Source organism: Micropterus salmoides, unplaced genomic scaffold, assembly GCF_014851395.1.
Source record: "Micropterus salmoides isolate LMB-PRFRI ecotype aquatic unplaced genomic scaffold, ASM1485139v1 Ms_hic_scaffold_1, whole genome shotgun sequence".
NCBI classification, from domain to species: domain Eukaryota; kingdom Metazoa; phylum Chordata; class Actinopteri; order Centrarchiformes; family Centrarchidae; genus Micropterus; species Micropterus salmoides.
Window position 1 is genome coordinate 532,670 of NW_024040040.1, and position 12,902 is coordinate 545,571.

A 12,902-nucleotide genomic window follows, 5' to 3' on the forward strand; every position below is an offset into this window, starting at 1 on the left:
TCCCATTTACCGTTGTTTCTTTAACGCTATCCAACATAATCTCGGACACCATACTTTACACACCCATGCACACATATGTTCACACACTGACAAAACAGACTACCACTACACTGTATTATTTTTCTTTGTTATAGTTATGTTCTTAGTCTTGTGTTTGCCTCAACCTTGGCTCCCACTCTTTTGACATTGCCTCAGTATTGGGTCAGGACATAAAAGTATCTAAAGTTAATTGTAGCCTTTATGTGAGCATTTGCTGTGCAGATACATTGTTGTTATTGAGCAGCGCATCAGTCACGACCTTCAGTCACCACCAGCGTGACGGTGAACTGTAAACTCTTAAGCTAACAGGGAAGAGAAATTTCAAAATGTTTGGAAAAACGCAAAGTTTAAACGTGCTCAGTTCCATGTCAACTGAGCAATTGCATCCAACTACGAAGACTGTGTGATATAGCGGAAAGCTCCGGAACAAGCAAATAGACGGACATTTTGTTAAGACTGTTTTGTCAATTATTGTTTCAGAGGTCAAGACTGAACTGTCCAACTACGAAGACTGTGTGAATCTATGAAAAAAAATACACAAACGTGCTCAGTTCCATGTCAACTGAGCAATTGCATCCAACTACGAAGACTGTGTGATATAGCGATATGCAAAGAAGTCCCGCATCGCTCTGACTCAGCTTAGATGTTCTTACGCTGTTCACAGTCCCATTTACCGTTGTTTCTTTAACACTATCCAACATAAATCTCGGACACCATACTTTACACACCCATGCACACATATGTTCACACACTGACAAAACAGACTACCACATACACTGTATTATTATTTCTTTGTTATAGTTATGTTCTTAGTCTTGTGTTTGCCTCAACCTTGGCTCCCACTCTTTTGACATTGCCTCAGTATTGGGTCAGGACATAAAGTATCTAAAGTTAATTGTAGCCTTTATGTGAGCATTTGCTGTGCAGATACATTGTTGTTATTGAGCAGCGCATCAGTCACGACCTTCAGTCACCACCAGCGTGACCGTGAACTGTAAACTCTTAAGCTAACAGGGAAGAGAAATTTCAAAATGTTTGGAAAAACGCAAAGTTTAAACGTGCTCAGTTCCATGTCAACTGAGCAATTGCATCCAACTACGAAGACTGTGTGATATAGCGGAAAGCTCCGGAACAAGCAAATAGACGGACATTTTGTTAAGACTGTTTTGTCAATTATTGTTTCAGAGGTCAAGACTGAACTGTCCAACTACGAAGACTGTGTGAATCTATGAAAAAAAATACACAAACGTGCTCAGTTCCATGTCAACTGAGCAATTGCATCCAACTACGAAGACTGTGTGATATAGCGGAAAGCTCCGGAACAAGCAAATAGATGGACGTTTTGTTAAGACTGTTTTGTCAATTATTGTTTCAGAGGTCAAGACTGAACTGTCCAGCTGAAGGGTTATGGCTCACCTTTTAGTCTGTGAGAAGAGCTCTAACTGCATGGTCACAGCTGAATATCAGAATGCACTGTTTTTCAGGCCTCGTTGGCGCAGTAGGCAGCGCGTCAGTCTCATAATCTGAAGGTCGTGAGTTCAAGCCTCACACGGGGCAGGTGTTTTAAAACCAAATGACAACACAGTGGGCAGGATAAATAGTGCCGCCATATTGGTAAAAGGTATCTCGTCAATCTATGAAAAAAAATACACCTGATGCAGACAACTGTGATTCTTACAAAAGCAGCACTTCTCTTGTGAAGCTGTATCACATTACAGGTTGAGCATCTGTGATTGCCACAGAGCTGTGCTCAGTCCACCATCAGTCCCATTTACCGTTGTTTCTTTAACACTATCCAACATAAATCTCGGACACCATACTTTACACACCCATGCACACATATGTTCACACACTGACAAAACAGACTACCACATACACTGTATTATTATTTCTTTGTTATAGTTATGTTCTTAGTCTTGTGTTTGCCTCAACCTTGGCTCCCACTCTTTTGACATTGCCTCAGTATTGGGTCAGGACATAAAAGTATCTAAAGTTAATTGTAGCCTTTATGTGAGCATTTGCTGTGCAGATACATTGTTGTTATTGAGCAGCGCATCAGTCACGACCTTCAGTCACCACCAGCGTGACCGTGAACTGTAAACTCTTAAGCTAACAGGGAAGAGAAATTTCAAAATGTTTGGAAAAACGCAAAGTTTAAACGTGCTCAGTTCCATGTCAACTGAGCAATTGCATCCAACTACGAAGACTGTGTGATATAGCGGAAAGCTCCGGAACAAGCAAATAGACGGACATTTTGTTAAGACTGTTTTGTCAATTATTGTTTCAGAGGTCAAGACTGAACTGTCCAACTACGAAGACTGTGTGAATCTATGAAAAAAAATACACAAACGTGCTCAGTTCCATGTCAACTGAGCAATTGCATCCAACTACGAAGACTGTGTGATATAGCGGAAAGCTCCGGAACAAGCAAATAGATGGACGTTTTGTTAAGACTGTTTTGTCAATTATTGTTTCAGAGGTCAAGACTGAACTGTCCAGCTGAAGGGTTATGGCTCACCTTTTAGTCTGTGAGAAGAGCTCTAACTGCATGGTCACAGCTGAATATCAGAATGCACTGTTTTTCAGGCCTCGTTGGCGCAGTAGGCAGCGCGTCAGTCTCATAATCTGAAGGTCGTGAGTTCAAGCCTCACACGGGGCAGGTGTTTTAAAACCAAATGACAACACAGTGGGCAGGATAAATAGTGCCGCCATATTGGTAAAAGGTATCTCGTCAATCTATGAAAAAAAATACACCTGATGCAGACAACTGTGATTCTTACAAAAGCAGCACTTCTCTTGTGAAGCTGTATCACATTACAGGTTGAGCATCTGTGATTGCCACAGAGCTGTGCTCAGTCCACCATCAGTCCCATTTACCGTTGTTTCTTTAACACTATCCAACATAAATCTCGGACACCATACTTTACACACCCATGCACACATATGTTCACACACTGACAAAACAGACTACCACATACACTGTATTATTATTTCTTTGTTATAGTTATGTTCTTAGTCTTGTGTTTGCCTCAACCTTGGCTCCCACTCTTTTGACATTGCCTCAGTATTGGGTCAGGACATAAAAGTATCTAAAGTTAATTGTAGCCTTTATGTGAGCATTTGCTGTGCAGATACATTGTTGTTATTGAGCAGCGCATCAGTCACGACCTTCAGTCACCACCAGCGTGACGTGAACTGTAAACTCTTAAGCTAACAGGGAAGAGAAATTTCAAAATGTTTGGAAAAACGCAAAGTTTAAACGTGCTCAGTTCCATGTCAACTGAGCAATTGCATCCAACTACGAAGACTGTGTGATATAGCGGAAAGCTCCGGAACAAGCAAATAGACGGACATTTTGTTAAGACTGTTTTGTCAATTATTGTTTCAGAGGTCAAGACTGAACTGTCCAACTACGAAGACTGTGTGAATCTATGAAAAAAAATACACAAACGTGCTCAGTTCCATGTCAACTGAGCAATTGCATCCAACTACGAAGACTGTGTGATATAGCGATATGCAAAGAAGTCCCGCATCGCTCTGACTCAGCTTAGATGTTCTTACGCTGTTCACAGTCCCATTTACCGTTGTTTCTTTAACACTATCCAACATAAATCTCGGACACCATACTTTACACACCCATGCACACATATGTTCACACACTGACAAAACAGACTACCACATACACTGTATTATTATTTCTTTGTTATAGTTATGTTCTTAGTCTTGTGTTTGCCTCAACCTTGGCTCCCACTCTTTTGACATTGCCTCAGTATTGGGTCAGGACATAAAAGTATCTAAAGTTAATTGTAGCCTTTATGTGAGCATTTGCTGTGCAGATACATTGTTGTTATTGAGCAGCGCATCAGTCACGACCTTCAGTCACCACCAGCGTGACCGTGAACTGTAAACTCTTAAGCTAACAGGGAAGAGAAATTTCAAAATGTTTGGAAAAACGCAAAGTTTAAACGTGCTCAGTTCCATGTCAACTGAGCAATTGCATCCAACTACGAAGACTGTGTGATATAGCGGAAAGCTCCGGAACAAGCAAATAGACGGACATTTTGTTAAGACTGTTTTGTCAATTATTGTTTCAGAGGTCAAGACTGAACTGTCCAACTACGAAGACTGTGTGAATCTATGAAAAAAAATACACAAACGTGCTCAGTTCCATGTCAACTGAGCAATTGCATCCAACTACGAAGACTGTGTGATATAGCGATATGCAAAGAAGTCCCGCATCGCTCTGACTCAGCTTAGATGTTCTTACGCTGTTCACAGTCCCATTTACCGTTGTTTCTTTAACACTATCCAACATAAATCTCGGACACCATACTTTACACACCCATGCACACATATGTTCACACACTGACAAAACAGACTACCACATACACTGTATTATTATTTCTTTGTTATAGTTATGTTCTTAGTCTTGTGTTTGCCTCAACCTTGGCTCCCACTCTTTTGACATTGCCTCAGTATTGGGTCAGGACATAAAAGTATCTAAAGTTAATTGTAGCCTTTATGTGAGCATTTGCTGTGCAGATACATTGTTGTTATTGAGCAGCGCATCAGTCACGACCTTCAGTCACCACCAGCGTGACCGTGAACTGTAAACTCTTAAGCTAACAGGGAAGAGAAATTTCAAAATGTTTGGAAAAACGCAAAGTTTAAACGTGCTCAGTTCCATGTCAACTGAGCAATTGCATCCAACTACGAAGACTGTGTGATATAGCGGAAAGCTCCGGAACAAGCAAATAGACGGACATTTTGTTAAGACTGTTTTGTCAATTATTGTTTCAGAGGTCAAGACTGAACTGTCCAACTACGAAGACTGTGTGAATCTATGAAAAAAAATACACAAACGTGCTCAGTTCCATGTCAACTGAGCAATTGCATCCAACTACGAAGACTGTGTGATATAGCGGAAAGCTCCGGAACAAGCAAATAGATGGACGTTTTGTTAAGACTGTTTTGTCAATTATTGTTTCAGAGGTCAAGACTGAACTGTCCAGCTGAAGGGTTATGGCTCACCTTTTAGTCTGTGAGAAGAGCTCTAACTGCATGGTCACAGCTGAATATCAGAATGCACTGTTTTTCAGGCCTCGTTGGCGCAGTAGGCAGCGCGTCAGTCTCATAATCTGAAGGTCGTGAGTTCAAGCCTCACACGGGGCAGGTGTTTTAAAACCAAATGACAACACAGTGGGCAGGATAAATAGTGCCGCCATATTGGTAAAAGGTATCTCGTCAATCTATGAAAAAAAATACACCTGATGCAGACAACTGTGATTCTTACAAAAGCAGCACTTCTCTTGTGAAGCTGTATCACATTACAGGTTGAGCATCTGTGATTGCCACAGAGCTGTGCTCAGTCCACCATCAGTCCCATTTACCGTTGTTTCTTTAACACTATCCAACATAAATCTCGGACACCATACTTTACACACCCATGCACACATATGTTCACACACTGACAAAACAGACTACCACATACACTGTATTATTATTTCTTTGTTATAGTTATGTTCTTAGTCTTGTGTTTGCCTCAACCTTGGCTCCCACTCTTTTGACATTGCCTCAGTATTGGGTCAGGACATAAAAGTATCTAAAGTTAATTGTAGCCTTTATGTGAGCATTTGCTGTGCAGATACATTGTTGTTATTGAGCAGCGCATCAGTCACGACCTTCAGTCACCACCAGCGTGACCGTGAACTGTAAACTCTTAAGCTAACAGGGAAGAGAAATTTCAAAATGTTTGGAAAAACGCAAAGTTTAAACGTGCTCAGTTCCATGTCAACTGAGCAATTGCATCCAACTACGAAGACTGTGTGATATAGCGGAAAGCTCCGGAACAAGCAAATAGACGGACATTTTGTTAAGACTGTTTTGTCAATTATTGTTTCAGAGGTCAAGACTGAACTGTCCAACTACGAAGACTGTGTGAATCTATGAAAAAAAATACACAAACGTGCTCAGTTCCATGTCAACTGAGCAATTGCATCCAACTACGAAGACTGTGTGATATAGCGGAAAGCTCCGGAACAAGCAAATAGATGGACGTTTTGTTAAGACTGTTTTGTCAATTATTGTTTCAGAGGTCAAGACTGAACTGTCCAGCTGAAGGGTTATGGCTCACCTTTTAGTCTGTGAGAAGAGCTCTAACTGCATGGTCACAGCTGAATATCAGAATGCACTGTTTTTCAGGCCTCGTTGGCGCAGTAGGCAGCGCGTCAGTCTCATAATCTGAAGGTCGTGAGTTCAAGCCTCACACGGGGCAGGTGTTTTAAAACCAAATGACAACACAGTGGGCAGGATAAATAGTGCCGCCATATTGGTAAAAGGTATCTCGTCAATCTATGAAAAAAAAATACACCTGATGCAGACAACTGTGATTCTTACAAAAGCAGCACTTCTCTTGTGAAGCTGTATCACATTACAGGTTGAGCATCTGTGATTGCCACAGAGCTGTGCTCAGTCCACCATCAGTCCCATTTACCGTTGTTTCTTTAACACTATCCAACATAAATCTCGGACACCATACTTTACACACCCATGCACACATATGTTCACACACTGACAAAACAGACTACCACATACACTGTATTATTATTTCTTTGTTATAGTTATGTTCTTAGTCTTGTGTTTGCCTCAACCTTGGCTCCCACTCTTTTGACATTGCCTCAGTATTGGGTCAGGACATAAAAGTATCTAAAGTTAATTGTAGCCTTTATGTGAGCATTTGCTGTGCAGATACATTGTTGTTATTGAGCAGCGCATCAGTCACGACCTTCAGTCACCACCAGCGTGACGTGAACTGTAAACTCTTAAGCTAACAGGGAAGAGAAATTTCAAAATGTTTGGAAAAACGCAAAGTTTAAACGTGCTCAGTTCCATGTCAACTGAGCAATTGCATCCAACTACGAAGACTGTGTGATATAGCGGAAAGCTCCGGAACAAGCAAATAGACGGACATTTTGTTAAGACTGTTTTGTCAATTATTGTTTCAGAGGTCAAGACTGAACTGTCCAACTACGAAGACTGTGTGAATCTATGAAAAAAAATACACAAACGTGCTCAGTTCCATGTCAACTGAGCAATTGCATCCAACTACGAAGACTGTGTGATATAGCGATATGCAAAGAAGTCCCGCATCGCTCTGACTCAGCTTAGATGTTCTTACGCTGTTCACAGTCCCATTTACCGTTGTTTCTTTAACACTATCCAACATAAATCTCGGACACCATACTTTACACACCCATGCACACATATGTTCACACACTGACAAAACAGACTACCACATACACTGTATTATTATTTCTTTGTTATAGTTATGTTCTTAGTCTTGTGTTTGCCTCAACCTTGGCTCCCACTCTTTTGACATTGCCTCAGTATTGGGTCAGGACATAAAAGTATCTAAAGTTAATTGTAGCCTTTATGTGAGCATTTGCTGTGCAGATACATTGTTGTTATTGAGCAGCGCATCAGTCACGACCTTCAGTCACCACCAGCGTGACCGTGAACTGTAAACTCTTAAGCTAACAGGGAAGAGAAATTTCAAAATGTTTGGAAAAACGCAAAGTTTAAACGTGCTCAGTTCCATGTCAACTGAGCAATTGCATCCAACTACGAAGACTGTGTGATATAGCGGAAAGCTCCGGAACAAGCAAATAGACGGACATTTTGTTAAGACTGTTTTGTCAATTATTGTTTCAGAGGTCAAGACTGAACTGTCCAACTACGAAGACTGTGTGAATCTATGAAAAAAAATACACAAACGTGCTCAGTTCCATGTCAACTGAGCAATTGCATCCAACTACGAAGACTGTGTGATATAGCGGAAAGCTCCGGAACAAGCAAATAGATGGACGTTTTGTTAAGACTGTTTTGTCAATTATTGTTTCAGAGGTCAAGACTGAACTGTCCAGCTGAAGGGTTATGGCTCACCTTTTAGTCTGTGAGAAGAGCTCTAACTGCATGGTCACAGCTGAATATCAGAATGCACTGTTTTTCAGGCCTCGTTGGCGCAGTAGGCAGCGCGTCAGTCTCATAATCTGAAGGTCGTGAGTTCAAGCCTCACACGGGGCAGGTGTTTTAAAACCAAATGACAACACAGTGGGCAGGATAAATAGTGCCGCCATATTGGTAAAAGGTATCTCGTCAATCTATGAAAAAAAATACACCTGATGCAGACAACTGTGATTCTTACAAAAGCAGCACTTCTCTTGTGAAGCTGTATCACATTACAGGTTGAGCATCTGTGATTGCCACAGAGCTGTGCTCAGTCCACCATCAGTCCCATTTACCGTTGTTTCTTTAACACTATCCAACATAAATCTCGGACACCATACTTTACACACCCATGCACACATATGTTCACACACTGACAAAACAGACTACCACATACACTGTATTATTATTTCTTTGTTATAGTTATGTTCTTAGTCTTGTGTTTGCCTCAACCTTGGCTCCCACTCTTTTGACATTGCCTCAGTATTGGGTCAGGACATAAAAGTATCTAAAGTTAATTGTAGCCTTTATGTGAGCATTTGCTGTGCAGATACATTGTTGTTATTGAGCAGCGCATCAGTCACGACCTTCAGTCACCACCAGCGTGACGTGAACTGTAAACTCTTAAGCTAACAGGGAAGAGAAATTTCAAAATGTTTGGAAAAACGCAAAGTTTAAACGTGCTCAGTTCCATGTCAACTGAGCAATTGCATCCAACTACGAAGACTGTGTGATATAGCGGAAAGCTCCGGAACAAGCAAATAGACGGACATTTTGTTAAGACTGTTTTGTCAATTATTGTTTCAGAGGTCAAGACTGAACTGTCCAACTACGAAGACTGTGTGAATCTATGAAAAAAAATACACAAACGTGCTCAGTTCCATGTCAACTGAGCAATTGCATCCAACTACGAAGACTGTGTGATATAGCGATATGCAAAGAAGTCCCGCATCGCTCTGACTCAGCTTAGATGTTCTTACGCTGTTCACAGTCCCATTTACCGTTGTTTCTTTAACACTATCCAACATAAATCTCGGACACCATACTTTACACACCCATGCACACATATGTTCACACACTGACAAAACAGACTACCACATACACTGTATTATTATTTCTTTGTTATAGTTATGTTCTTAGTCTTGTGTTTGCCTCAACCTTGGCTCCCACTCTTTTGACATTGCCTCAGTATTGGGTCAGGACATAAAAGTATCTAAAGTTAATTGTAGCCTTTATGTGAGCATTTGCTGTGCAGATACATTGTTGTTATTGAGCAGCGCATCAGTCACGACCTTCAGTCACCACCAGCGTGACCGTGAACTGTAAACTCTTAAGCTAACAGGGAAGAGAAATTTCAAAATGTTTGGAAAAACGCAAAGTTTAAACGTGCTCAGTTCCATGTCAACTGAGCAATTGCATCCAACTACGAAGACTGTGTGATATAGCGGAAAGCTCCGGAACAAGCAAATAGACGGACATTTTGTTAAGACTGTTTTGTCAATTATTGTTTCAGAGGTCAAGACTGAACTGTCCAACTACGAAGACTGTGTGAATCTATGAAAAAAAATACACAAACGTGCTCAGTTCCATGTCAACTGAGCAATTGCATCCAACTACGAAGACTGTGTGATATAGCGGAAAGCTCCGGAACAAGCAAATAGATGGACGTTTTGTTAAGACTGTTTTGTCAATTATTGTTTCAGAGGTCAAGACTGAACTGTCCAGCTGAAGGGTTATGGCTCACCTTTTAGTCTGTGAGAAGAGCTCTAACTGCATGGTCACAGCTGAATATCAGAATGCACTGTTTTTCAGGCCTCGTTGGCGCAGTAGGCAGCGCGTCAGTCTCATAATCTGAAGGTCGTGAGTTCAAGCCTCACACGGGGCAGGTGTTTTAAAACCAAATGACAACACAGTGGGCAGGATAAATAGTGCCGCCATATTGGTAAAAGGTATCTCGTCAATCTATGAAAAAAAATACACCTGATGCAGACAACTGTGATTCTTACAAAAGCAGCACTTCTCTTGTGAAGCTGTATCACATTACAGGTTGAGCATCTGTGATTGCCACAGAGCTGTGCTCAGTCCACCATCAGTCCCATTTACCGTTGTTTCTTTAACACTATCCAACATAAATCTCGGACACCATACTTTACACACCCATGCACACATATGTTCACACACTGACAAAACAGACTACCACATACACTGTATTATTATTTCTTTGTTATAGTTATGTTCTTAGTCTTGTGTTTGCCTCAACCTTGGCTCCCACTCTTTTGACATTGCCTCAGTATTGGGTCAGGACATAAAAGTATCTAAAGTTAATTGTAGCCTTTATGTGAGCATTTGCTGTGCAGATACATTGTTGTTATTGAGCAGCGCATCAGTCACGACCTTCAGTCACCACCAGCGTGACGTGAACTGTAAACTCTTAAGCTAACAGGGAAGAGAAATTTCAAAATGTTTGGAAAAACGCAAAGTTTAAACGTGCTCAGTTCCATGTCAACTGAGCAATTGCATCCAACTACGAAGACTGTGTGATATAGCGGAAAGCTCCGGAACAAGCAAATAGACGGACATTTTGTTAAGACTGTTTTGTCAATTATTGTTTCAGAGGTCAAGACTGAACTGTCCAACTACGAAGACTGTGTGAATCTATGAAAAAAAATACACAAACGTGCTCAGTTCCATGTCAACTGAGCAATTGCATCCAACTACGAAGACTGTGTGATATAGCGATATGCAAAGAAGTCCCGCATCGCTCTGACTCAGCTTAGATGTTCTTACGCTGTTCACAGTCCCATTTACCGTTGTTTCTTTAACACTATCCAACATAAATCTCGGACACCATACTTTACACACCCATGCACACATATGTTCACACACTGACAAAACAGACTACCACATACACTGTATTATTATTTCTTTGTTATAGTTATGTTCTTAGTCTTGTGTTTGCCTCAACCTTGGCTCCCACTCTTTTGACATTGCCTCAGTATTGGGTCAGGACATAAAAGTATCTAAAGTTAATTGTAGCCTTTATGTGAGCATTTGCTGTGCAGATACATTGTTGTTATTGAGCAGCGCATCAGTCACGACCTTCAGTCACCACCAGCGTGACCGTGAACTGTAAACTCTTAAGCTAACAGGGAAGAGAAATTTCAAAATGTTTGGAAAAACGCAAAGTTTAAACGTGCTCAGTTCCATGTCAACTGAGCAATTGCATCCAACTACGAAGACTGTGTGATATAGCGGAAAGCTCCGGAACAAGCAAATAGACGGACATTTTGTTAAGACTGTTTTGTCAATTATTGTTTCAGAGGTCAAGACTGAACTGTCCAACTACGAAGACTGTGTGAATCTATGAAAAAAAATACACAAACGTGCTCAGTTCCATGTCAACTGAGCAATTGCATCCAACTACGAAGACTGTGTGATATAGCGGAAAGCTCCGGAACAAGCAAATAGATGGACGTTTTGTTAAGACTGTTTTGTCAATTATTGTTTCAGAGGTCAAGACTGAACTGTCCAGCTGAAGGGTTATGGCTCACCTTTTAGTCTGTGAGAAGAGCTCTAACTGCATGGTCACAGCTGAATATCAGAATGCACTGTTTTTCAGGCCTCGTTGGCGCAGTAGGCAGCGCGTCAGTCTCATAATCTGAAGGTCGTGAGTTCAAGCCTCACACGGGGCTTCTTACATAAAGCAGCACTTCTCTTGTTAAGCTGTATCACATTACAGGTTGAGCATCTGTGATTGCCACAGAGCTGTGCTCAGTCCACCATCAGTCCCATTTACCGTTGTTTCTTTAACGCTATCCAACATAAATCTCGGACACCATACTTTACACACCCATGCACACATATGTTCACACACTGACAAAACAGACTACCACATACACTGTATTATTATTTCTTTGTTATAGTTATGTTCTTAGTCTTGTGTTTGCCTCAACCTTGGCTCCCACTCTTTTGACATTGCCTCAGTATTGGGTCAGGACATAAAAGTATCTAAAGTTAATTGTAGCCTTTATGTGAGCATTTGCTGTGCAGATACATTGTTGTTATTGAGCAGCGCATCAGTCACGACCTTCAGTCACCACCAGCGTGACCGTGAACTGTAAACTCTTAAGCTAACAGGGAAGAGAAATTTCAAAATGTTTGGAAAAACGCAAAGTTTAAACGTGCTCAGTTCCATGTCAACTGAGCAATTGCATCCAACTACGAAGACTGTGTGATATAGCGGAAAGCTCCGGAACAAGCAAATAGACGGACATTTTGTTAAGACTGTTTTGTCAATTATTGTTTCAGAGGTCAAGACTGAACTGTCCAACTACGAAGACTGTGTGAATCTATGAAAAAAAATACACAAACGTGCTCAGTTCCATGTCAACTGAGCAATTGCATCCAACTACGAAGACTGTGTGATATAGCGATATGCAAAGAAGTCCCGCATCGCTCTGACTCAGCTTAGATGTTCTTACGCTGTTCACAGTCCCATTTACCGTTGTTTCTTTAACACTATCCAACATAAATCTCGGACACCATACTTTACACACCCATGCACACATATGTCACACACTGACAAAACAGACTACCACATACACTGTATTATTATTTCTTTGTTATAGTTATGTTCTTAGTCTTGTGTTTGCCTCAACCTTGGCTCCCACTCTTTTGACATTGCCTCAGTATTGGGTCAGGACATAAAAGTATCTAAAGTTAATTGTAGCCTTTATGTGAGCATTTGCTGTGCAGATACATTGTTGTTATTGAGCAGCGCATCAGTCACGACCTTCAGTCACCACCAGCGTGACCGTGAACTGTAAACTCTTAAGCTAACAGGGAAGAGAAATTTCAAA

The 12,902-nt window shown here is 41.1% G+C and overlaps 7 non-coding genes across 7 annotated transcripts; all 7 read left to right on the forward strand.

Moving 5' to 3' along the window:
- Positions 1–1,523: 1,523 nt before the first annotated feature.
- trnam-cau lies at positions 1,524–1,596 on the forward strand. Its single transcript has one exon. It is a non-coding gene; the product is annotated as a tRNA-Met (tRNA).
- Positions 1,597–2,625: 1,029 nt separating this feature from the next.
- On the forward strand, positions 2,626–2,698 carry trnam-cau. The gene has a single exon. It is a non-coding gene; the product is annotated as a tRNA-Met (tRNA).
- A 2,440-nt stretch (positions 2,699–5,138) lies between these two features.
- trnam-cau lies at positions 5,139–5,211 on the forward strand. Its single transcript has one exon. It is a non-coding gene; the product is annotated as a tRNA-Met (tRNA).
- Positions 5,212–6,240: 1,029 nt separating this feature from the next.
- On the forward strand, positions 6,241–6,313 carry trnam-cau. The gene has a single exon. It is a non-coding gene; the product is annotated as a tRNA-Met (tRNA).
- Positions 6,314–8,048: 1,735 nt separating this feature from the next.
- trnam-cau lies at positions 8,049–8,121 on the forward strand. Its single transcript has one exon. It is a non-coding gene; the product is annotated as a tRNA-Met (tRNA).
- A 1,734-nt stretch (positions 8,122–9,855) lies between these two features.
- trnam-cau lies at positions 9,856–9,928 on the forward strand. Its single transcript has one exon. It is a non-coding gene; the product is annotated as a tRNA-Met (tRNA).
- Positions 9,929–11,662: 1,734 nt separating this feature from the next.
- trnam-cau lies at positions 11,663–11,735 on the forward strand. Its single transcript has one exon. It is a non-coding gene; the product is annotated as a tRNA-Met (tRNA).
- The last annotated feature ends 1,167 nt before the right edge of the window (positions 11,736–12,902 follow it).